The following is a 27319-nucleotide window of genomic DNA, read 5'->3' as shown; positions in this document are numbered from 1 at the left end:
CTCTCTCTATGATTCACCTTGGACAGGGTTTTGTCTCAACTGGTCTGTGAGCTCTTCCAGGTCAGGGATCAGCAGTCCCACCCTCCTTGCCATTCTCAGAATGGGTCCTGGGTCATCCACGGGGTCCACAGGGGCTTGACAAATAACTAATGATGCCTTGTCAATATAGGCTTCAACTGGATCCTAAAATGTGTGTGACAAGAACTTCACTGATGAAAAAAAACCCTTCTTTATCACTGCATAGTCACTAACCTAGAGAGGTAGGTATTTTAAGAGCTCATTTATCATAGGATGAGTTATTGAATGCTATGGGTTTCCTTGATTTATAAATAATCTTTTCACTTAGGAAGAAGCTACTCCAGCCAGAGATTCTATATTATATAGGTGGAAAACATATTTCCATACATTTGGTGATGAGAGTTGGATTTTCATCAAGCCATTTCCTAGAACTTCCTTTGGCACAAAGAACAAGCATTCTGTTCTCATCTTGAAAGTTTTTGCACATAAGCCAGCTGTAAACCAGCAAACTACTATGATCCTTCTCCCAAACAGGTAATGATTCCCATCTCATTCCTATTTTAATTAAAAATAATTATGTCCACAGGTAATAGAAGTACTGTTTTCCTAGGAGTCTGGATGCTGAAGCCTTTTTAAGTTGGACCAGCAAACATTCCCCATGCCAAGCGACAATGATCTCTGTGTCTGAGGTTGGAGAATCAGGCTCTGGGGCAATGAAAGCCAGCTCTCCAGAGCAAACTGTGGCCGGAGCATAGGTGGCCTCAACCATTAATGCAACATCCCCAGAGAAGTTTCAAAATGGAATTTGAACTCCCTCCCCTAAAACCAGGGAAGGAAGGAGGTCAGCATGTATCTAGCACCTGGCATGTGGTGAACACGTACCAGGCACTTCCATGTATACACCTGACAGCATTTAATGGACACAGGAGAAAGACTGTGAATAAGCACTAAAGTGTACCCAGTGATCTAGACAAGGAGAAGCCTGCCTTTAGAGAATACACAAAAAACTAGGAGCAATTACCCAGAATAAAGATTGGGAAAGAGTCTCCAGTGGAGCTGTCACTAAAGATAAGGTCTGAATAGTGAGGAGGAATTAGGGGTCAAGATGGGGGAGAGAAAAGAGTGTTCCTGGATGCCAAATGCTTTAGGGTTCAAGGCAGGGAACCAGCAGGACAGGGGGCAGTGCAGCTGGATGGTATAGAGTGTTGGGAGAGAAAAGAGGGTGGGGATGGTGGCAGGAGCAATGGAAACTTCCCTAACAACCTCAGGAAGCCAGTGAGGGAAAGGGTGGAGAGGGAGGCCCTCCAGGTATATCTGAAAAGGCTGGATGAGGGCATCTCAGCTGAGGTCCTGGTGGCTGGACCTCAGGAAAGTCCATGAATGGAGAAATGTGTTCAGTCCTGGAGCATGTACAAAACAGAAACAACAGACCTGAATGCTTCCTTAAATATGTATAATGAGGTAGGGGAGTGGAGAATATGGGAATGAAGCACCCCTCCTTCCGGCCCAGGGCCCTGGTGGACTGAGATGCTATTGTCAAAGTAGGAAACAATGGATGAAGGCTGGATTTGGGAAAGTAAGAGGGATGATGATGAGTTCACATATGCAAGATGAGTTAAATCCATGGGTGTCCCTGCCCTGGCTCCTACCATTCTGAGACTGATGGCACCATTTTGGCTATCACAGGCCAGGTCAGAGGGGTAAAGGCCCCTGGTGCAGCTCCAGCTAACGACAGATGGGAAGTGGATGGAAGAATGCCCAGCATCTTTGTCCCTTGGTGAGACAGTCCAAGGCAAGTGTCCTGCACAATCTCTCAAGGCCCCAGCAGCCTGTCCCCTGAGTTGCCCAGAAGGTATCTTACTGTGAATGTACCATTTGTTGGCACCTTCCCTTCCTGTCTCACTTCCCCTCTCTTCTACTGATACTCTTGAACTCTCGTTCTGAGGCCTGCTTTTTGGGAAGGAACCCAAGGCATCACACTATTGTCCAACAAGCCTGGGAGGTACTACTACCACTTCTATAGAGAAAAGATAACTACGTGAGCCAGTCACCTTGAATGTCTACACGTTCACAAGATATGAGATTATTGATTGACTGAACTCATTTCTCTTGTCAGAACTTGTAGAAGAGGCATCCATCTGTCTTTATATACCCACATAGAAGCCACTGAAGGAGACGGAAGCCCTCCTAGGCCAGCCAGAGCAAAGGGCAGCATGTTGGTTTGGATGAATGTGTTTTAAAACAAAAATTAAAAACAGGCCTATGGGGCAGTTAATTCTCTTTGCAAATTCATAAGTGGCCTTATTACAGGGACAAGGTGTGTGAGATCACTCATACAGGCTTCATGCCCTCAGTCCCCAACAGAGCAATTCTTCATTGCTAATTGATAAATTTGCAATCAGGGTCCAGAGAGCAGTCTCAGGTAGGATAATGTAAGTCTGCCCTCTAAAAGATGGATTTGCTCACGAGTTGGGAATCAGTTAGGTTTTCTGGCCTCTAACACATGGGCTGATTTACCAGCTTTCTTCACCAAGAAGATGAATGTTCCCAGGGACCTCAGGGATTCAGGGGTCACATCTCTTGTGGTGTCTTTCAAATTCTACAAGGTCCTAAATCCTTCGTGTGAATGATCTAAATACAAACAGAGAGGATATTTCAGTGAGGGAGATGAATAGGTGAGATTTGAACCCAGGTGTATTGGACTCCAAAGCTTAGGGTCTCCTCATTTGGTTGTAATCATGGTGACACATCTGAGAAGCTGGGAAGACTGTGGGCCTGCATCATTAGCTCTCACATCTGAAAGGCACGAACTATTTCAGGAAGATCCTGATTCTGTTGCGTGCGCTCTCTCTCTCTCTCTCTTTTCATTAGTAGATTTATTCATTTTTTAAAATAACATAATTATTCTGTTATATTGCACAATATAAAATTCACCTAACCTTTGAAGTGCACAATTCTGAGGGTTATAGTATATTCTGAGGTGTGCAGCCCTCACTGTTATCTAACTCTAGAACATTTTCATCATTTCATAGCTTGTAAGCTGCCACTCCCTATTCTTCCCTTCTCTAGCCCCTGCCAGCCACTGATCTACCTTCTTTCTCTATGGATTTGATTATTCTGGACATTTTACATAAATGGAATCATATAGTATGTGGTATTTGTACCTGTCTTCTTCCACTTTGCACTACACATATGATGTTATTGTATTTATCAGAACTTCCCTCCTTTTTATGGCTGAATAATAATCCATTTTAGGGATATATTGCATTCTGTTTACTGCTTTCACTGGGGGATGGTTGTTACCACTGGATTCCTATGTTATACTGGGGTAATTATGATTGATCTCTCTTGTTGAATGGTTGATAAAATAGTACACTCTTTTTCTGCCAAATATATTGTGAGAATGAAATTGTCTTAAAACAAACAAACAACAACAACAACAAAAAACACACAAAACAAAGTCCCTGTCTTCACCTCTGGAGTGAGGAAAAGGCATTTCACATATGGCTGGGAACACTGACTGACGCACAGTATAAATGTTTAATAAGCAGAGGTGGGATCACTCAAACATTAGCTGGACCAGAGAAGCCTCACTGGCAGACAGGCCATGTGACCTGCTGATGGACAAAATACTACAGGCTAAGCCTGTCGCCTCCTGTGAAATAGAGCTCTCAGACACCCAAATGTAGCAGATGGTTTGGTATAGCTGAATTTCAAGTCAGAATAGGCAGCCCATGCTGCAGCCAAAGTATCCACCTTCCTTACTAAGAACAGGATATGAGCAATTTTGTGTTCTACCTGCTTCTAGTCCCTACAACCTACACCCTTTCTAAAGAATCCTTAACATGCTCCACCAGGAATTATATATTATGACTATGGTAGAATAATACACGGACCTATCCATGGAGAAATTGGGATTATACATTATAGAATGCATTTTTCTCAAACATGTCTTTAATGTTTAATAGATGCTTTGCTCTGAGGAATAACTAGAAAAAAATCAAGTGTAAGTTTCAGGAACCAGTGTCCTAAGTACTATGATTTCCAAACAGACATGAACATAGACAAACGGAAGTACACTCTTTAATATTTTTCTTTATTTCTGAGCCTGTGAACAATTATAGATTTTTAATAATTCTGCCTCCTGCCCTACCTCTCCCCCTTAATAATTCTGTCTCCTGCCCTACCTCTCCCCACTCCCACAGGAACATTTAAAGATTTGCACTTTTAGGCTTAGAATTAATTTAGTGTGCAGTAGAAGGGATTTTACAAAATAGTATCTAATATCTGCACCTCCATGGCTGATTAACGACCTTATACACCACAGATTTTGTGTAGTAACAGTTACATTTAACACATAAAATAACCTTTAGAGCAGTATCTCCAAGTAGAAACAGATCAGAGCAAACTATGCAACTGATGTGGAAAATTAACTAATTAGCAGTTAAGATAAGCCAGGATGCATGAGATGTGTGACAGGCATGGATTGCTCCTAACACTTTTAATCCCTTCTCATACGGCTCAATTAAGGAAACCATTAGGGCACCAGGTGCTAGGTCTTCTCCAAATCCCAGCACTGTTAGATGCATTTTGTGCAAACAGAAATACTTGCCTCCTGCTAAGCAAATGATGTATGTGTTTCTGCCAGTGCCCAAGTGTTGAGAGAAAAGAGCTGCTTGCAAATTCTCATTAAAACAATTAAAATTTGCTTTTAGCAGAAATACATAGAAAAGCCTGTGATTTGGCAGTGGAGATAATTAATGAAGCATTCAGAACCAGATCAGTTATTGTTATTTAACATTTAAATGGCACATTACAATTGCAAAATGTTGCATCATCGAAATTATCACTTTGGGTGACCTGGGACTTCCTGTGCACAAGGCCAATCCAAACTTCTGCTAGTGAACAAAGCTGTGTCACAATATCTCCAGGAAGAGTCTGAAGGAATTCTAAGTCTGATTCACTAATGATGAGAGAAGTGCAGAGGAAGTGCTGTGATACTGGAAATGAGAAACCTGTGTATTAAGATCATTGCTGCCATTAAAGTTATGCTAACTTGCTTTAGCTTTGTGGGTCTCCATCTCAGTTTTAAGGAGGATGTTAAAGGAAGGTGGCTTCTTCACCAATAGCACCTACATGCCCCACTATACTAGTTCCACATTTATCACCTTTAGTAACATCATCATCTTACAATCACTACCACTGACTGCCTTCACCACCACAATCACCTCCACCACCATCATCACCACCACCACATTATCAGCACCACCACCATTAGTAGGAGAAACATCACCACCATCACCACCATCACCACTACCACCTCATCATCTTCATCACCACAATCATCATCATCACCACCAGCATCATCTCCATCTGTCACCACCACCACTATCATGACCACTGCCATCACCACCACCACCACCATAACCACCATTACTATCACCATGAATGCCATCATTTCCACCACCACCACACCCACCATCATCACCACCACCATCACTGCCACCACATCACCATCATCATCATCACCATCAGCATTATCATCATCAACACCATCATCTCCATCACCACCCATCACCGTAACCTCCATCACCACCACCATTATCTCTATTACTACCACCATCACCATCTTTATCTTCATCATCACCACCATCATTTTGATCACCATCATCTCTATCACCACCATGATCACCTCTACCTTCTCCACCTTCTTCACTACTACTTCACCATCTTTATTACCACCATCATCATAGCTGCCATCACCACTGCCACTACCACTAATGGCATTATCATCCCCAACACTAATATTACTACCAGGAACTGGCAAACTGTAGCCCACAGGACACATCCAGCACACAAATTTGTATAGTCCACAAGCTAATAAAGCTTTTTTTTTTTTTAAGGTTTTATTCATGACAGAGGGAGAGCACAAGCAGAGGAAGGGGCAGAGGCAGAGGGAGAAGGTGGCTCCCCATCTGATGTGGGACCCAATCCCAGGATTCCAGGATCATGATATGGGCAGAAGACAGATGCTTAACTGACTGAGCCACCCAGGTACCCTGATTTTTGTATTTTTAAGTCTCAGTTGAAGTGGTTGAAGAAAAGTATATTCTAAGGCACATGAAAACCATAGGAAATTCAAATGCCAGTGTCCACAAATAAAGTTTTGTTGAACCACACTCACATCCATTCATTCATATATGTCTATGGCTATTCTGTACTACAAAGGCAGAGTTGAGTCATAGAGGTCATATGTGTAGAGATCATATGGTTTGCAAAGCCTGAAATACTTATTGTCTAGTATTTCACAGAAAAAGTTGACTAATTCCATAACCCTTTCCATACCACCATCATTACTACCACCATCCACAATCACTACCATTGCTACCACCAACACCACCACCTCTACCATCACTATCAACAGCAGTGGAATCCTCACCAGAAGCCCACACACCATTCTATGGTTTAGAGATATAAAGACTGCCCATATGGTGATGAAAAATTAGTGATAAGACTATGAAGGTGGACACAAGCTCAAGCAAGAAGTCTTCCTTCCCACCAGTGAGTAAGAGAGACAGGAAAACCTTGAAGTTATTTTTATCTCTAGAATTCTTATGGGTAGCCTGTTGTTTTTGGAGAGTGCCAGGGTGACTTCAGCTCTGAAAATTACTAACCACGAGCCTACACTCACACTCAGATTTCACACCCTCACTGTGCCTTGAAAAATGCAGTCGAACACTTAGATTGGTGTGTTTGGGGCTGGAAATCTCGCACCCTGATTCTTGGCAGAGGCAAATGCAGATCCCTTCTGGAAGAATGTGTTAAAGATAGTCCTCAGAAAATGCCCATAGATACTGTTGAAAGAAACCTCAGTTTGAAATTAAACATAATAAGAAAATGAGCTACAATTAGCAAGGGTGAGCAAAAATATCACTTAATTAGAACTCAATAACTGTAGCTTTTGATATTATCAGATAAAGGTTATAAAATAAATCTGCTTAATATGCTTAGAAATGAAGAACTTAGAATTTAGGGATAAAAAATACATTTGTCCAATTAAAACCTCGGTGGACAGAGTATCACTTGCAGCATTATGTAGCTGACTTGATGCTCTGAGGGCTTCTCTTACTACAAAATGAGACCACACTTTGAGATATTGCTGGTTGAAAAAGAAAACACCAAGATTACCACCATTCCATAAAACTTCACTATAAGGGGGGGAATTGTATTGTTTTAAAATGCCAACAGTAACAATGATAGTAAATTATATGGTCTAATTAGAGACACAAGATGAAGAAGTCGAGACTGAATCCTCATGCTCAGCTAAGATTCTTTATGGAAGTTCTCAAATTTTAGCATGCCTTAGAATCACCTGGAGGGCTTGTTAACTGTAGATTGCTAGGTTTCAACAGCAGAGTTTCTTATTCACTATGGAATGGCATCCAAAATTTTTTGCTACTAAGAAGTTTAAACTCATCCATGAGGGCTGGAATCAACTTCTTCCAACTTGTGATAATGTCGATATTTTGACCTTTTTCCATAAATCACAAATGTTCTTAGTGGTATCTAGAGTGGTTAAGGCTTTCCAGAAAGTTCTATTTACTTTGCACAGAACCATCAGAGAAATCAATATCTATGTAAGAAATATTTCTTAAATTATAAAACTTAAAAGTTGAAATTACTCCTTGATCCATGGATGTTGTGTTAGCAGGCAAGAAAACATTAATCTTGTTGTACATCTCCACCAGAGGTCTTGGGTGGTTAGCTGCATTGTTAATGAGCAATAATATTTTGAGAAGAATATATTTTTTTAGGGCGCCTGGGTGGCTCAGTGGGTTAAGCCGCTGCCTTCGGCTCAGGTCAAGATCTCAGGGTCCTGGGATCGAGTCCCGCATCGGGCTCCCTGCTCAGCAGGGGGGCCTGCTTCCCTTCCTCTCTCTCTGCCTGCCTCTCTGCCTACTTGTGATCTCTCTCTGTCAAATAAATAAATAAAATCTTAAAAAAAAAAAAAAAGAATATATTTTTTTAATAGTAGGTCTCAAGAGTGTGCTTAAAATAAACCACGTTGTAAACAGATGCCCTGTCATTGGGCTTTGTTGTTCCATTCAGATAGTAGGGCAGAGTTGATTTAGTACATTTCTTAAGGGCCCTGGAGTTTTGGAATGGTAAATGAGCATTAGCTTCAACTTAAGTCTCCAGCTGCATTAGCGCCTAACAAGAGTTAGCCTGTCCACTGAATCTTTGAAGCCAGGCATTGACTTCTCTTCTCTAGCTACGAAAGTTCTAGATGGCATCTTCTTCCAATAAAAGACTGCTTTCATCTATGTTAAAAATCTATTATTAGTGTAACCACCTTTATTAATTGTCTTCACTGGATCTTCTGGAGAACTTGCTGAAGCTCCTATAGCAGCACTTGCTGCCTCACCTTGCACTGTTATGTTATGCAGACAACTTAAACCTTTTGAATCAAAAGACTACATATCAAAACAAAATACATATCAAAACCAACAGATGTAGCTGAAGCAATACAAGAGATAAACACAGAGTCTTAAATGCATATATTAGGGAAATAAAGGCTAAAATGTAAGGGGTAGACATCCAAACAAATAAGTTAGCTAAAGGGAGAGAATACATGTGACAAGTGGTAATAAAGATAAAAGTAGAAACTAGTGAAATACAAAGCAAAGCTACAACATGGAGAATCAACAAAACTAGAAGTTTGTGTTCTAAAAGCAAGCCTATGATGAAACTAACCAGAGGGACAGAGAACCATATCCATAAAGAAGCTGTCCTTCTCATGCAAGAGGGAGCATTAAGCACATTACTTTTCTTCCCTCTACTGAAGACCTCATTAAAATGTTCATAAAATAATAAAAAAATAAAAGAAGGGGAAATAGTAACAAATACTTAACAAAATAACAAATTTTTAAAAGCCACAATAGATGTAGTGAAAAGAAGGAGCACATACACCCCAATGTTCATAGCAGCAATGTCCTGTGGAAGGACCCAAGATGCCCTTTAACAGATGAATGGATAAAGAAGATGTGGTTTGTATATACAATGGGATATTATTCAACCATCAGAAAAAGATGAATATCTACTAATTGTATCCACATGGATGGAACTGGAGGTCATTATGCTAAGTGAAATAAATCAATCAGAGAAACATAATTATCATATAGTTTCACTCATATGTGGAACATAAGGAATAGTGCAGAGGACAATGTGGTGGGGAGGAATTGAATGGGAAGAAATTAGGGAAACACACCATTTAAGACTCTTGGCTCTGGGAATAAAATATTGAAGGTTGTGGAAAGGGAGGAGTAGAGGGATAGGGTAACTGTGTGATGGGCAATAAGAAGGGCATATGATGTGGTGAGCACTGGATGTTATATTGAACTGATGAATCATTGAACATTATGTCAAAAATCAATTATGTACTATACCTTGGCTAATTGAATTAAAAAAAAAAAAAACAGAGTAGATGTCAAGTTGCACAGACTGCTAGAAAAAGAAAGTCAGTGGAAGCCCAACAAGGCAGCTGCAGGCCAGACTTGGTGAGGGAGATGGATGGCGGCTGAGAACATGGGGTATACAGGCTAACATAGGACTTCCCGTTATAACAACCCATGCTGGAAAGACAACCAGGTAATGCCTTGAGCGCTGACAGAAAATCTGTTAAGTTATGCACTCAACCAAGAAATCACCCAAGATTGAGCAAAAGCAAAAAAGGAAACAAAACAATGACAAATATTTTCAACACTCAGAAAATTTATCTCACAATACTCTCCTTAAATAAGTAACTTATAAATTTACTCCAGAAAACAAACAAACAAACAAACAAACAAAAAACACACAATAACAACGAAAAGAAAAAAAAAAACTGATAGCAGACACTAAGGAAGTGGAAAATCAGGGATAAAATAAACAGTGAATAATTCCAGAAATGACTAAAAAGAAACCCGTGTATGGCAGATGTCTACCAACAGTGTGTCCAATTTAAAACAAATACCTGTGAGCTTCACAAAAGCCATCTTCCTGAGTAGGAAAGGCTGAACAAATGTGAAGCTGGAAGATACAGGTATACTTGGAAGAAAATGTGAGTTTCTTCTCTCAATGTTAAAAGAAAGTCCAAAAACTTTAGAAAAAAAAATTAGAAACTCCAAAAAACACATACACACACCAGCAGAAAAATTGTATATGAATTTTGTAGAACTAAATAGAAAGCAAAACAAAATTTCCCATTCCACTTCACCTAGACACTAAAAATATTTTCTTACTTCCCAGTTCATGATACCGGAAACCAGAACTAAAGAAATATTTCCTCACTGTAACTTGGGCTTACAGCCCTAGTGTTTATAGAATCATGATGAAAACTGTTTAATAATTTAACATTTGGAATCAACATAATTAAAAAACAGATTTTAAAGGTTATGAGTCCTGACAAAGTCACCATCATCATCATCATTTTGACCAGACACCTAAATGCATGACAAGCACTGTGGCATATTTATAAGGATTGCCTTAATTTTCAAAATAACTCCATGAGGTAGCTATTGCTATTATCTTCATTTCACTGATATGCAAACTTATCAGGAAGCTAAGTAACTTGCTCAGTATCTTCCTCCTGTAAGCAGCAGAGCCAGATTAATTTCCAGGAAGTCTGATCTTAGGGTCTGACTCATAGCCATTAAGCTAGACTCACGCATCCTAATGTAAAAGTGAGGACACAGCCAACCTTGATGGGAAGGCAAATAGGACCAAAGAAAGCAGAAGTGAACAAGCCTGCCACTTACAGTCTCATCCTGCCTGGTAGGAAGACAGGAGATGGAAGTTTAATGATGTTCACTTAAAGATATAATAGGAACCTATGGGAGAACTCAAAATTTTACAACCCTGAAAACTTAGAGGAGGTAGGATGTGGGCAGTAGTATTATTAACTATTATTAACTACATGCTAACTTTGAGTAAGCTAAATTCTACCCTTTCAAAATAGGACACCCATTGGACAGAATCTAATGTCAACAGATCAAGAAATAACTGGATGAACACAAGAGTCCAGGTATGGCTTATGACAGTAACTGTCAAAAGAGAAAAATGAACAGGAGCTGCCTCTGGGTAGCAGGTTGGGGTTATGGAAGAGTATGTTAGAGTTGAGGTGAGAGATTTGGAATTTTTAGTACTACGTTTGTGTACTACTTAATATTTTACATGCCGTTATTATCCTAGCCAAAATAACCACACACACACACACACACACACACACACACAGAATTTTTAAAATCACTTCATCTTGGATAAATTGGAAGCCTCATCCATTGCTGGTATGTAAATGGAAATGGAAAATGGCACAGCCCCTGTGGAAAATAGTCTGGCAGTTCCTCAAAAATGAGACGTAGAATTTCCCTATGATCCAGTAATTACATTTCTGGATATATATCCACATAATTGAAAGCAGGGTCTCAAAGAGATACTTTTAGGCCCTTAATCATAACAGTATTATTCACAATAGCCACAAAATGGAAGCAGCGTAACTTCCTTCAACAGATGAATGGATTAACACAATGTAAGATATCCATACAAGGGAGTATTAATTCAGCCTTAAAAAGGAAGGAACTTATGACACATGTTACCATATGGATGAAACTTGAAAACATTATGTTAAGTGAAATAAGCCAGACACAAAACAAATACTGTATGATTCCACTTACATGAGGTATCCAGAATAATCAGATGTATAAGACAGAAAACAGAATGGTTGCCAGGGAGAAGCAACGGAGAAAAGAGGAGTTATTATTTAATGAAGACACAGTCTCAGTCTGAAATGATGAAAAAGTTCTAGAGATGGTCAGTGGTAATGGTTGTATAATTATGTGAATGTACCTAATGTCACTGAACTGTACACTTTAAAATGACTAAAATGGTCAATTTTATGTTACGTATATTTTATCACAAAAAACTCACTTTCCTCAAAAGAGGAAGCAATAACTTTGGCCTCCATGCCAATAAGATATGGTACTTTTGAACTTATTTGAGTTTAATATAAATTAGTTCTTTTACCATTTCCTGAAAAATAAAAGAAATTTAAAGCATGTTAATTCTTATGATAGTCTTTCAATTTAGCACTATTGTTATTTTAATTATATGTAATATATAGAGTATTATAAAGCAGATATATAATTATATGAAATATATATAGTTAAGCCCTATAACAGTTTATTGTTATTTATACAGCCAATATTCAAAAAGATATGCTCAAGGAAAACTTTGTCATATTTCATACAGTCTCAGTAGCCTTTGATTGTAAGATGCATCCTTATTTCAGAATTTCAGGAATGTTAAAAAGTGAAAGAAATTTTCATGTTATAATTGTAGAAATATTATATTAAAAAGAAAATAAGCTAAAGAGAGAGAGCCTCAGAATGTAACATTTACTCAGAAAATGAGTTGTTATCAAACAGGATTAATCTTAGCAATTATATTCTGTGTTTTGTGTGGTGGTAGGTGTGAGTATGTGTTTGTGTGCATGTCTGTGTGTGTGTGTGTGCACATGCAGGAAAGAGAGACAGAGGGGAAGAGTAACAAGGGAGAAGGAGAGAGGAATCCACTGTGTACCAAGGGTTTCTCATAGATCAGAGTTTCACAAGGAATATAAATTATCAAGGGATCAAAGAAACAAATTGGCCTTCTCTCTGTATCAATAGTAAAGACACAGGACAGAACTGGGATAGGGATTGGTTGTTGCTAGGATCCATTCCATGGAAAAGGGTAAAAAAGTAAAAAAGGAAACTGCAAGAAACAGTGAACCCCAAGTGAAAACATGTCCAGCTCATCATCTACATCATAAATCATCTACTAGAAGATACTTAGAATGCAACATAATTAATCCCAAATACCCACTAAAACAAAATGGTAGATTGATTTGCTATTTCCAGGATACTGGTTCTACTAAACCTCAGATTTACTAAAATAAACTAAAAGCATAAAAACTAAAAACAATATCTCCTCACAGTGTTCCAATAACAAAGAGCTTAGAAACACAATTTCTTTCTTACAAAGATTCAGAAATGAATGCACACCCTAATGGGTGGCATCCATGGTCTACCTTCCAATTAATTAGCATAATAAACTCAGGCTGCTTCCTGAACTTTCATGCAACAAACAGAGGGCAGCTCAGGCTGAGAAACACATAAGAAAAATCAGTAGCTGAAATTAATTCTTCAGAGTTCTGACATAGAAAATGAGTCACATTTCAACCAAGTGTCTCTATGCTATTATCTCAAGTTTATTCCCATGGCTATTTACTCTTCAATTATTCTCTGCCTGTCAGTGATGGGTTTCACAAACCTAGTGAAGGTCAAAGAACACAAGCTGGAATGAGGCACACGCTCCAGGGAATCTGCTCAGCCAGTCTCCTTTCACATTGGGGTGTTTGGACCAACAAAAGTAAATAAAGTTTTTAGGAGAATGGGGTGGGGATGGCCTTCACCACAGGTCACCTGACTGCTTCATCAGTTTCATTGCATTGACAACAGAAGGGAGCTGCCATTTCCTTAGGTTAATTCCTCAGAAAGAGTGAAAATATAGCATATAAAGAGTGAAAATATAGCATTAAGAGATATACTCAGACAGTGAATATGGTGAGTCACATATATGAAAGCTTTATGGCCCTTATGAATCAGAACTTGGCAGGAAACCAGAGACTGGAACATGGGCAGGGCCAAGGAACTAGTTACTCCTGCTGTAGGAGCTTCAGAAGAACTGTACTTTCATTTGGAACAGGGACTTCTTTTTGACAGAAACCGTTCACCCTAAGAGGTGAGAAAACTGAAAATCAGACTTACTGATTGCTCGTGCTATAATGTTCGGGACACAACATGGAAAACCCCCATGACGGGACATGGAAAACCCCTACAAACCATGTTTCTGCATAAGAAACCTACTACAGCTAGAAAACTACTTTCAATCTGCTTCTGAACAAATACAGGTCTTACCAGTGGTGGTCCCAGCTCTGCTTGGTTCTTCTACCTCCTGAACACAAGTTACTGAGATTTCCAATTATTAAACTATGTATACTTCTCCACAATATTATGGAGTGACATCATTGTGGTTTTCCTTCCCCAATTGTTCCTGAGAATCATTTAGCACTGTCCTTTTAAGAGCCTTTAAGAACCTTCTCCTCCCTGCTGAGGATGCTCCCAAGATTCTGTGTTGCCCATTTGACTTGCTGCAATAGCTAAATATAAGCAATTTTATTTGATTACAGGTACTCCTGTTTGTCTTCAGCTCGTGGGCTTTGACAGAAGTGAGCCTCAAAGTTAGAAATATTAGATACCTTTCAATGCTGGATCATAAATACCAACACAGGGATGAGAATAATATTGCAAGTGACAACTTAGAGACTGAACACAGAGCACACTCCCCCGCCTAAGGTTCTAGCCTATTTCAGTCCTGCTGAAACAGACCTGGTGTTGCCAGATCTTAAGATTTCTTAGGAGAAATCAGCTTTAATCATGGAGGCTGACTACACAATGTGAAACCTTCCTGCAACACAGTATCTAAGCATCTTACATAATACAGCAAAGATTCCTTTAAAAGCATAGATGAGCTCACAAGAAAGCTAGGGAAATATTCAGAGGCAAAAATTAAAGAGAGACTGAAATATAGAATCTGAAATGCAAGCTGTTTCTGGTACTGAATACACTTTTTTTTTAGGGTGGCTGGGGGTGGCAAATAGGGATAGGGTCCCTGGGTTAAGGACACTGGTGGGGGGTTATATGCTAAGGTGAGTGCTGTGAAATCTGTAAGCCTGATTATTCATATACCTGTACCCCTAGGGCAAATAATACATTATATATTAATAAAATATTATTTTAAGTGGACAAATGAATGAACAAACAGGAACTAAAGAACTGGAATGTGAAACTAATGATACCAGGAATCGAGCACAAGATAGAAAATACAAAACAGAGATTAAAAGGTAGAAAGATTAAAAGTCTAACAATGTCCCTCAGTCATCCAGTAGAAATTCTGGAAGAATTAAGGGGCCTCATTACAGAATGAGAGAATACTAAGATTAGGAGAGAGGCAATGTCTAAAGAGATTTGAGAATTAATTGGAACTAATGAAAGATGTGAGTTTGCAGATCCAGAAACACATAATGCAAATTAAATGAAATGGATTCCACACCTATAGATCTTGTAGTAAATCCATACAAAAATATATAGATTCTCTATAAGAAAAAAGCAAACCAAGAGTACATTTCTCAACAACAGCTATATGAATCATAAAAATAAAAAATATGACATGATACTTTATGTGGAAAACCCAAAAAAACTCCACCCCCAAATTACTAGAACACATACAGCAATTCAGTAATGTGGCAGGATACAAAAATCAATGCACAGAAATCAGTTGCTTTCTTATACACTAACAATGAAATTGTAGAAAGGACAATTAGAGGATTGATTCCATTTGCAATGGCACCAGAAACCATAAGATACCTTGGAATAAATCTAACCAAAGAGGTAAAGGATCTATAATTGAGGAAGTACAAAACACTCATGAAAGAAATTGAAGACACAAAAAGATGGAAAAACATTCCATGCTCACGGATCAGAAGAATAAACATTGTTAAAAGGTCTATGCTAAAGGAAACAGTCAAAAAAACAAAGAGACAACCCACAGAATGGGAGAAGATATTTGCAAATGACAGTACAGACAAAAGGTTGATATCTAGGATCTATAATGAACTCCTCAAACTCAACACACACAAAACAGGCAATCATATCAAAAAATGGGAAGAAGTTATGAACAGAGACTTCTCCAATGAAGACATACAACTGGCTATAAGAGACATGAAAAAATGTTCATCATCACTAGCCCTCAGGGAGATTCAAATTAAAACATTGAGATATCACCTTACGCCAGTTAGAATGGCCAAAATTAACAAGACAGGAAACAACATGTGTTAGAGAGAATGTGGAAAAAGGGGAACCCTCTTACACTGTTGGTGGGAATGCAAGTTGGTGCAGCCTCTTTGGAGAACAGTGTGGAGATTCCTCAAGAAATTAAAAATAGAACTTCCCTATGACGCTGCAATTGCACTCCTGGGTATTTACCCCAAAGATACAGATGTCGTGAAAAGAAGGGCCACCTGTACCCCAATGTTTATAGCAGCAATGGCCACGGTCGCCAAACTATGGAAAGAACCAAGATGTCCTTCCACGGATGAATGGATAAGGAAAATGTGTTCCATATACACTATGGAGTATTATGCCTCATCAGAAAGGATGAATACCCAACTTTTGTAGCAACATGGACGGTACTGGAAGAGATTATGCTGAGTGAAATAAGTCAAGCAGAGAGAGTCAATTATCATATGGTTTCACTTATTTGTGGACCATAACAAATATCATGGAGGACAAGGGGTGTTAGAGAGGAGAAGGGAGTTGGGGTAAATTGGAAGGGGAGGTGAAGCATGAGAGACTATGGACTCTGAAAAACAATCTGAGGGGTTTGAAGTGGCAGAGGTGTGGGAGGTTGGGGTACCAGGTGGTGGGTATTATAGAGGGCACGGATTGCATGGAGCACTGGGTGTGGTGAAAAAATAATGAATAATGTTATGATGAAAATAAATAAATTAATTTTTAAAATGTCTATGTTACCCAGAGCAATCTATCCTTCCAATGCCATACTGATCAAAATACCAGTGGCACTTTTCAAAGTGCTGAAACAAAGAATCCTAAAATTTGTATGGAATCAGAAGAAACCCCAAATTGCTAAGGAATTTTTGAAAAAGAAAAAGCTAAGGACATCACGTTGCCTGATTTAAAACTTTACTACAAAGCTGTGATCATCAAGACAGCATGGTACTGGCACAAAAATAGACACATAGACCAATGGAACAGAGTAAAGAGTCCAGCTATGGACCCTCAACTCTATGGTCAAATAACTTTGAAAAAGCAGGAAAAAATATCCAATGGAAAAGAGACAGTCTCTTCAATAAGTGGTGTTGGGAAAATTGGACAGCTATGTATGGAAGCATGAAATTCAACCATTCTCTTACACCATACACAAAGATAAACTCAAAATGGATGAAAGACCTCAATGTGAGACAGGAAGCCATCAAAATTCTGGAGGAGAACATAGGCGGTAACCTCTTCAACAGCAGCCACAGCAATGTCTTTCAAGACACTTCTCCAAAGGCAAAGGAAACAAAAGTGAAAGTGAACTTTTGGGGCTTCATGAAGATCAAAAGCTTCTGCACAACAAAGAAAATAGTAAAAAAAAACAAAAAAAAAAAACAAAAAACAAAGAGGCAACACATGGAGTGGGAGAAGGTATTTGCAAATGACACTACAGACAAAGGGCTGATATCCAAGATCTATAAAGAACTCCGCAAACTCAACACCCAAAGAATAGATAATCATGTCAAAAAATGGGCAGAAGATATGAACAGGCATTCTCCAATGAAGACATACAAATGGCTAACAGACACATGAAAAAATGTTCATCATCATTAGCTATCAGGTAGATTCAAATCAAAACCTCACTGAGATATCACCTTACACCAGTTAGAATGGCCAAAATTATCAGGACAGGAAACAGCAAGTGTTGGAGAGGATGTGGTAAAAGGGGAACCCTTTTACACTCTTGGTGGGAAAGCAAGTTGGTGCAGCCACTTTGGAGAATGGTGTGGAGATTTCTCAGAAAGTTAAAAATAGAGCTACCCCATGACCTGGTGATTGCACTACTGGATATTTACCCCAAAGATACAGACATAGTGAAAAGAAGAGCCATATGTACCCCAATGTTTATAGCTACAATGTCCACAGTTGCCAAACTGTGGAATGAGCCAAGATGCCCTTCCACAGATGAAGGGATAAAGAAGATATGGTCCATGTATACAGTGGAATATTATGCAGCCATCAGAAAAGATGAATACCCAACTTTTGCATCAACATGAATGGGACTGGAGGAGATTATGCTGAGTGAAATAAGTCAAGCAGAGGAAGTCAATTATCATATAGTTTCACTTACTTGTGGAACATAAAGAATAATGTGGAGGACATTAGGAGAAGGAAAGGAAAAGTGAATTGGGATAAATTGGAGTGGGAGATGAACAGACTGAGGATTTTAGAGGGGAAGGTGACCCTGGTGGTGGGTATTAAGGAGGGCATGTATTGCATGGAACACTGGTTGTTCTACATAAACAATGAGTCTTGTAACACTGCATCAAATAATGATACATTTTATGGTGAACAAAATAACACAATAAAAAATAAATTAAAAAATTAGTAAAGTTCTAGAGAGGGAAAAAAAAACACTTTCAGCCTAGAATTCTATACCCAGCTAACTATTAAGTCACCAAGAAGAATAATGTCTTGGTTAAAGACAGAGAGAATGAACTCCTATGAGATCTTCATTAAAAGGACTAGGAAAGTGTAACATCGAGACCCGAGGAAAGACATCATAGAAAGCAGAAATAGATGCAAATATAACATAATTGAGGAACATGAGTAAACTTTAATAAGCATTGACTATAGAAAATAATAGCAACAAGAGTGACAATAATAATGATGAATTTTGGTATGTCAAAAGTGAGAAGGAACTAAAATTATGAACAATAATGTAACATGGAAAGGTGATTCTAAGATCCTTATACTTTTAAGGTGAAGGGTGGTAATGGCATTTAATCTGGAATTTGTGCATTAAGGAGTGCATATTAAATTTTAAGCATAATATCTAATGATAAAAATAAAACACATACATTTTATTTTTTTAAAGATTTTATTTATTTATTTGACAGAGAGAGAGAGACAGCGAGAGAGGGAACACAAGCAGGGGAAGTGAGAGAGGGAGAAGCAGGCTCCCACCTGAGCAGGGAGCTTGATGTGGGGCTTGATCCCTTGACCCTGGAGCCGTGACCCAAGGTGAAGGCAGATACTTAATGACTGAGCCACCAAAATCCCCTAAACATTATACATTTTAAATAAGTTGAGGGACAGGAGAGGAGCTTGAATGGCTCAGTTTGTAGCAGCTGACTCTTGGTTTCCGCTTAGATAATGATCTCAGCGACCTGGGATCAAGCCCTGAATCAGACTCCATTCTTACCCAGGAAGTCGGCTTGTGGATTCAATCTCTCTCTCTCTCTCTTCCTCTATCTCAAAAATAAACAAACATGTGCCCTCCTTAACACCTATCACCCGTGCTGAAATGAGAGAACTGGTGTTAAACATAATGAATGAATCATTGAACACTACATCAAAAACTAAGGATGTACTATATTGTGGCTAACCGAACATCCGAACATAAAAAAAAAAAAAAGTAAAAGAAAAATAAACATACAAATAAATAAATATTTAATAAGTTGGGGGACAAGAAAAGAATAGCGAGTTTAAGAGAAACTAGGATCTAGACTTTCTTTAAAATGACAATTGAAGTGTGTATATGAGCCCATGAGTGTGTGTGTGTGTGTGTGTGTGTATGCACGTGCACACATGGCCCTTGAATTCCTCCAAGTATAAAATAAAATATACTTAGAGCACTTCAGGTTGTAACCTCTAAGTGACAGGTGTTTGTGCCAGGAGTTTCTGCAAAAATTACAAGGACTCAAGGACATCACACAGAAAACATACTCCAGAGAGATTTACACATCAAGCCAGTGAAATCCTTTATATATTTTATTTATGGTCTTTTTTACACTCTGTTAGTTTCTTAAATCACTATGAATTTATTCTGTTGCAGGACTTGGCATCTAGGCAACTGTTTTTTTATTTCTTACTGACTTAATAGCAATACTCTTAATTTAAATTTCAGGCTCCTTACTTCTACATCTGTTTATTTCCTTTCTCCTTCAGGTCTCACAATTATTCCACTGTGGGGAATTATTCCACTGTGCCTGTGGGGCAGGTGGGCTGGGAGCTGGAGCAATCATATTTTTTCTTTTTTTTTTTTTAATCATTTTAGAAGAACTGTATGTATTTAGCTTCCAATTCTTAGTCTTGTTTTAGCATTTACTTCCTCATTTGTTTTTTGTTTTTACTTTAAAATACAATCTTTAACTTCTGGGTCTCCCATTTATTGTTTCTATGTTTTTTTAAAAAATTATTTAAAAATATAGAAAATAAATAAAACATTAATTTTAGAGCACCTGGGTGGCTCAGTGGGTTAAGCCTCTGCCCTCGGCTCAGGTCATGATCTCAGGGTCCTGGGATTGAGCCCAGCATTGGGAATCTCTGCTCAGCGGGGAGCCTGCTTCCCCCTCTCTCTCTCTGCCTGCCTCTCTGCCTACTTGTGATCTCTGTCTGTCAAATAAATAAAATCTTTTAAAAAATTATTTTAAATCTATTTTATTTCATGTACCTTTTTCTTCATTAGAGCTTTTAAATTATCTGATATTTAAATATTATTCCCCTTAGTTTTAACTTTCTATTCACTCATTGTTACCATTGTGTTAATCTTTTAACTTTCTTCTACCTTTCTTTATCCTCTCTTTCTCTCTGACAGTTTCTTTTTTCTCCTTTTTTGCTAGCTCACTTATTTATTTACCTATTTATTTATTTATTTATTTATTTATTTATTTATTCTAAGCACACATTAAGTGCCTTGAGGAGATTGAGATTCTTCTATTTGTGCCTGAGTGGCCCCTTTGTGCTGAGGCTCTTAAGATGGAGGATGGCGGCCTGCTGACCTCTTTCTTGCTTAGTGGTTCTTAGATTTGTGGGAACAGTGCACCTCCCCACTAACCCCCTGGCCCATCTCGGTAATGAGTTCCTTGTTTGGGATCCACAAATTTTAGGCAAACTATCCACAGCCTGTCCTGGACTAGGAGAAGACAGATGGTTAAAGGAGGCCAGTTTAGGTTGTTTCTCTCCTACAGGATGGTGGAGAAGGCTTGGCCAGGCTGCAGGTGTCCTTCTCATATGCTACTAGCTCCCTTTCTTTTCTCTATCACAGAAGTCCTTAAAAGCCATAGGAGGAAACTATAGCCTCACTTAAACTTATCTTGTGTGTTGAGTAGGTCTGCCTTGGGGGCCCTGCAGCTCCCTTCCCTCTGGGCTCCCATGGTCACAGCAGTCTAACCATGGCGAAGTTTGGGTTCCTGGTGGTGCCCAGGGATAAACTAGGAGTAGGATTTCATACAAAAGAAGGGCCTAAGTAGTGAGCTCCGATAGCATCTTCTTGAAAAGCCCAGGCTCTCACCAGCCAGGGGTAAAGTGATACTATTGTTCCCTCTTCCCTCCAGAACCACTTGGGAATAAAAATGGTGAATCAGAAAAAGTTGAGACATCTCTGTGTTGCAGATGCTGATGGTCCCTCCTTGCACACCCTCAACTCTCATCCCCACAACATGCACTGATGCTTCCTACCTCAAACAATTGAAGGGACTGTCTTGATCCACATGCTTGGTGAGCTTGGAGGGAGTCAGTACCCACAGGAGCAGCCTTGGACACGGTGCACTGAGAGGTGGAGAATGAATCCACCAGCCCTGGACTTCAGACATGAAAACTCTAAAGAGATTCTACTCCAACTCCCAGAACTCACCCAGCAGGACTGACCCCAGTTACCCATGCTGGTGATGACTCTGGATGTATAGCTATTAACTGGCCCTCCCGTTCCTACTCACTTTTCCACTGTCCCCCTGAATCATTTCCTAAGAAAACCACACACACACACACACACACACAAACCCTTGTCCTAGAGTCCTTTACCCCAGTCTCTCCTCTGGACTAGATGAGGGCCAGATCGTAGGTTGCCTCGCCCTCTGCCCAGCTGCTCTCCTTGTATGGCAGACTTGCATGTGCCCCTGCCACATGATCTGGGTGACGAGGTGCACTCTCTGAAAATCACAGTATAGTAGACTTTAAACAAGCCAGAATAAAACCAAGAGGAATTTTAGTTTAGGAGAGGACAATTTCCAGATTTCTGGCCACAGATCCTCTCCAGCAAGAAGGCCAGGTTGGAGCTTCCAGAAAAGGGCCTTGTCTGGTGGTTGTTAATAGTATGTGACTCTCAGAGACTTGAATTTTTGGAAGTTTATAGTTTAAGATCTCGTTTCTCCAGCTTTCAAGGGCAAAAAAGTGGCATTATATGAGGACATTGGCCACGCTGGTGGCATCAAGAGGACTAGTGTCACATTTTCCATATCTTCCAGAGTTTTTCTTTCTTTCAAAGGTGACTTGGTTTGTTGACAACTTAAATGTGTTACCTCACTTGCATTTTTTTTTTCTTCCTGGGGACCTTAGTTTGCTGCTGTTTAGACACATGACATGTTTTGGATAAAGGTTTCACTTTACCTTATTCCATGAGTCCTTGCTCTCAAAACCTGCTAAAAATAGGGGTGCCTAGATGACAGACCCCTAACTGGGTGTGCTTCCAGTCACAGATGGAAAATTCCTCCTGGGGGTTATTGATGAATGGAACCAGATGGAGCCAAATTGAAACACTTGGGATAAATTGTGGTTATGGGGGTCTAAGTCATAGCCCAAGCCTCACAATTAGCATTGAGATAATGCCATAGCTCTCTTTTATTTCTTCCATGCTGGGACACTTATTCTGGATGTGTTAAAAATATATATATATATCTCCCTGTAGCAATGTTGTTCTGAAGCTGGCTTCTGGCTAGTTAACCCTGGACCACAGCATTCAGCAGGATATGGAGACTGAGGTCATTGTGAAAGAGTGAAACTTTTAATGATGTGTCACTATCTAGACTCTTAAAAACTTGCTTCAAGTGCTGAAGGGTATGGTCTAGCCTCTTACTTTCTGTGTTGAGATTTCTGATCCCCTCAATAAGCCCTGGCCTCACTATGCTGTGGTCTAAGGTCTGGTCTCCTCAAAAAGATACTTTGTTCTGCCATCAGCAGACACACCTTAACCTGGTGGATGGAGTACTGTATGAAACAACAGATACAAATGAAGACTTCCTGGAATTCTACTAAATTTAAATTTTATCAAAAATGTTGTAGGGCCACTGAAAATTGAATCCCATGGTACAAGAAATCAATGTGGATACCTCAAATCTAACCAAAATTAGCTGCAATGGCAAGTGAAGAGAGATCTGGGGCAGGGGTGTGCAGGAACCAATCTGGTCCCCTCCCCACCATTCCTGAGAGAACCCGAGGCCTAGATGTGAATGAGCCAGAAGGAGATTTTTACACCTCACAATGCTTGACTTCTCAGAAACATGACCCCCTGGAAACTTCCTTCTCCAGATAATTTTGCCCGTGGCTTGTCTGGTTACACCTTTTCCTATGTTCCCTGCTTCCTCCTGAGGTCCTCCTACCCACTCTCTGCCAGGTCATCCTTCTCTGCCCGGCCTTCAAATGTTGGGTTTAAATCCTTTCTTACTCATCAGTCTTCCTGTAACTCATGGTACCAATGAACACCAGACCCACTAGAATCCCCCCCAGGAGCTCTTGAAAGCGTCAGACTCAAGGAGCACCAAGCCCTCAGCTAATTCATCACTCCACCCTGTGTCCATGGACCACTACCGATCCAAGTCCCAAACCTTGCTATCTTTGTTACCACTGTCTCCTCAAAATCAGGCCACTGACAAGTCCTGCTGATTCTTCCACTTGTCTCCCATGTCACCCTAGACCAAGTTGTCACCATCCCTCACCCAGACCATCTCAATATCTCATAGGTCCTCCCTGACAGCTTCACTGTGCAGCAGGGTCTTTCAGACATATAATTGATCTTGTGACTCCCCTGTATACATTCCTTCAGTGACACTGCTCCTGGGGTACAGCCCAAAGGTTTCAGCATACCTTAGGAGGCCCAGTATAAACAAACCTTTGTCTTTCTACCTTCATCCCATCCCCATGGCTCCAAACCATTCCCAACTTTCTGTTGATCCCCACTGGCCTTCTTTTACTTATTTGAAGTGAAATATAACTTTTATGAACTATAGATTTCAAATTTAAAGCTTGATCTACACAGAAAAAAAGTGAAAATTAAAAGTTTACATGCTTCACAACAGGGCAAATAAACCCCAGGACCCAGCTCACCTGTAGCCTCACAGCCACAGATGGAGACATATAGCCAAGGTTAGGGATGGTCAGCACTCAGGTGGCTGATGGTGGCCCATCCCAGCTTATATGGGACTCTTCCTTTTGTTATAATCTTCAATGTCCCCCATTTTCCTTTCAATAGGCTTTTAAAAATATTTAGTATTTATGCATGCCCTTTAAATATGTGCATCTATTTGATCCTTGGATGAGGTACACCACAATCTACAGTACACAGCCATCAGAGACCCATGTACCATGAATGTCTGCAGAGCGTAAAACTTCCCTTGCTGAATCCCTTGGATCCACTTAGTAAGGAAAACCCTTGATTAAATGAAATTTCTCCAACCAAATTATTCAACAAATACAAACTGACCACCTGCCCTGTACCAGACACTGCTCACCATACTGGGGACACATTGGGAAGCCAGCCAGGAGCCTCTGTCCTTGCCAAGCTTATGCTCTGCTTAAGGGTGGGGTGCATACCATGAATTTATTATTTTTCTTTTTTTATTATTTTTTATTATGTTATGTTAGTCACCATACAATATGTCATCAGTTTTTGATGCAGTGTTCCAAGATTCATTGACTATGTATAACACCCACAGCTCCTTGTGATATGTGCCCTCCTCAATTCCCATCACCGAGCCAACCCATACCTCCACTCCCCTCCCCTCTAAAACCCTCAATTTGTTTCTCAGAATCCACAGTCTCTCCTGGCTCATCTTTCCCTTCAGACCATGAATTTAATTAGTGAGTTATGTAGATAAGGGTCAGGGAAAAGGTAGAGCAGGGCAAGAGAGACTGGAGATTTGGGGGAGGTATTCCCAGTGGGTATTTTTGGGGATGCTGCTTATTGCAGTACAGTGTTGCTTCAATGAGAACTTTGCATCTCATCTCAGGAACAGAAATAGATGAGCTTCTCATGAGTCCTTGGTCTATTTTTACCACTTGGACACTGTGAGTCATGTTGCTGATTGTGTCTCCCTCTTTGCATTGCTGCTGGTGAGCTTACAGCCAGTTCTGGACATCAAAATATATATTTGGAGTACTGACTTCTCTCCTGGTTTTATCTCGTTTTCCCCCTAATTTTTTTCCCCTTCATTTTGTTAGCATCACCTACGTATTTAATTGGCTGGTTAACCCATCTTGTTATATTCCCACATGCCTTTGTCATGCCCTGGGTGATAAATACCATGTGTTAGCAATCCACTCCTGAGGTAGATTTCCATATATCACCAACACTTTTTCTTACAGAAGAAACAACTCCTTCCATGGTCTCGAGAAAAGAGGTACTGAGAAGAAAGGAAAAGGCCTTGGTTTGCTCACCAGTCTCACCTGACCACAGAGCTTCTGAGACCAGACCATGAATCTGGGACGAAGGATCATTCACATATCTGGGATGAAAGATGTTTGAAATTTGGAGAGCAAATGTGATAAGCTTAATGCTATGACTTCTAAATGAGCATTGAGCATAATTTTGTAAAAGTCCATATCCACTGAAGTTCCTAACTAGTCAGAATTTGAAGTAGAATAAATATAAATGCAAATAAAACTCTCTTGAAGGTGTTTTTCAGATACATCAGAAACAGATCTGATCACACTTTAAATCATGCTTGTTGGCCCACTATCTTACTTCAATGACCTTTGTATATTATTATCTTTACTGGAAGAAGACAGCCCTGCAGGTGTTCACACCTTTCTGATCAGAAACCAGAGGGCAGTGAACTGTGGTGGATATGCATTTGATCTGGAAAAGCAAGTTAACATGTTCTTAAGAGATTTTAGATGGTACATCTATAGAATGACACTCTTAAAAGTCATTAAGATAGCTGTGAAGATCAAATGAATGTTTCAAAGTCAGATTATTTCCTATTAGATCTACAGGGGAACATTGATTTGTGAGGATCTAGAGAAATTCTGTCTCCCTGAGATTCACTCTTGATGTGCCTTGGATGTGATTCCCCCTGAAGAGGTTGTGAATCGGAGCAGCATCAATGCATGAACAAAGCTACATGACACTGTCTCCGGTGTGACGCAGTAGTCCCTGCTTCCCACTGGTCCTGTGACAGAACTCACTTACAAGAAGAGAAGCTCATATGCAGAACAGGCCTATAATTTCAAAAAAGGCTATGATTGCTTGTCCATAGTGATATCCAAGACTTGCCATTAGCAGCTCTGAAACAAGAATTGGAATATAAATCATTTATTTGGGGAGGGTGGTTCCAGGAAGTGCTGGACAGGTAAGCGTGAGTAGGGCAGGGGACAGAGAGAAGATAAGAAAGGATGTCCTATTAAAAAGCAAGATGGGATTGGGAGGGAGACAAACCATAAGTGACTCTTAATCTCACAAAACAAACTGAGGGTTGCTGGGGGGAGGGGGTTTGGGAGAAGGGGGTGGGATTATGGACATTGGGGAGGGTATGTGCTTTGGTGAGTGCTGTGAAGTGTGTAAACCTGGTGATTCACAGACCTGTACCCCTGGGGATAAAAATATATGTTTATAAAAAATAAAAAATTATAAAAAAAAAAAAAGCCAGTTTCTGCTGTAGGCAGCTAGTGCTCAGTCTTTTGGGGGAAGTCTGAGAGACCATGTCATACATGTACTCAGTGTAATCTGACCTGAGGATCAAGGGAACTGGGGTATTTGTACACCAATTTTCTGTCCATCATTGGTCAAAACCTGATCCCAGGGCATTCACTCTCTGGCCCTTGAAACTTGTCCTAATATAGGCTGAGTGGTCTTCTACTGCTAGGAAAGTGGTGGGAAGCTGGAGGTGTTAGCCTGTAAGAAGCTTTTGACTTGCAGAGGTAGTGTGCAGAAGATACACCTGTACATAAAACTCCTGGATGAGACCTGATAAGTGAAATTCTTCTTTAGATCCCTAAGGATGGACAATGTCAGAGGCAACATGGACCAAGCACCTCACAGTTCAGTATGTCACAACCATCTTGTGAAATGGTCCTTATTATTACCACTGTCATAGTCAGAAGAGAGAACTGAGATACAGAGAGGTAAAGTCAGGTCTGAGAGTCAGACAGGTAATAAGTGGCAAAGCTGGGATTTGAACCCAGCCAGTCTGGCCTCAGAACCCCTGCCCCAGCCTCTGCTCCATACTGTCTCTCATCAGAAACACAGGAGGCCATGCAACGGCCTAGCTGTGAACAGCCTAGCTTAGGGCTGAAATAAATAGAATCCAACAAATGAGTGGGAAAAGTCTTCATTAGCTGCTACTTCTTGGCAGTGTCACATATGACATCTTAGCCACTACCCAGGGCCAGTGACT

At 39.9% G+C, this 27319-nt stretch overlaps 1 protein-coding gene and 1 long non-coding RNA gene across 5 annotated transcripts in view; one reads left to right on the top strand and one right to left on the bottom strand.

The window, feature by feature from the left end:
• SYNDIG1 (synapse differentiation inducing 1) overlaps positions 1-27319 on the bottom strand; it is a 174098-nt gene that overhangs the window by 108289 nt on the left and 38490 nt on the right. The gene's annotated exons all lie outside the window — the stretch shown is intronic.
• On the top strand, positions 61-25645 carry LOC106005963. Its single transcript, XR_001179737.2, has 4 exons — positions 61-260; positions 347-552; positions 11015-11080; positions 25290-25645. It is a non-coding gene; the product is annotated as an uncharacterized LOC106005963 (long non-coding RNA).

Source organism: Mustela putorius, unplaced genomic scaffold (genome assembly GCF_011764305.1).
Source record: "Mustela putorius furo isolate JIRA1106 unplaced genomic scaffold, ASM1176430v1.1 tig00000253_pilon_pilon_pilon, whole genome shotgun sequence".
Classification (NCBI taxonomy): Eukaryota; Metazoa; Chordata; class Mammalia; order Carnivora; family Mustelidae; genus Mustela; species Mustela putorius.
The sequence above is the reverse complement of the archived record's forward strand: the minus strand, read 5'-3'. Positions and strand labels throughout refer to the sequence as shown.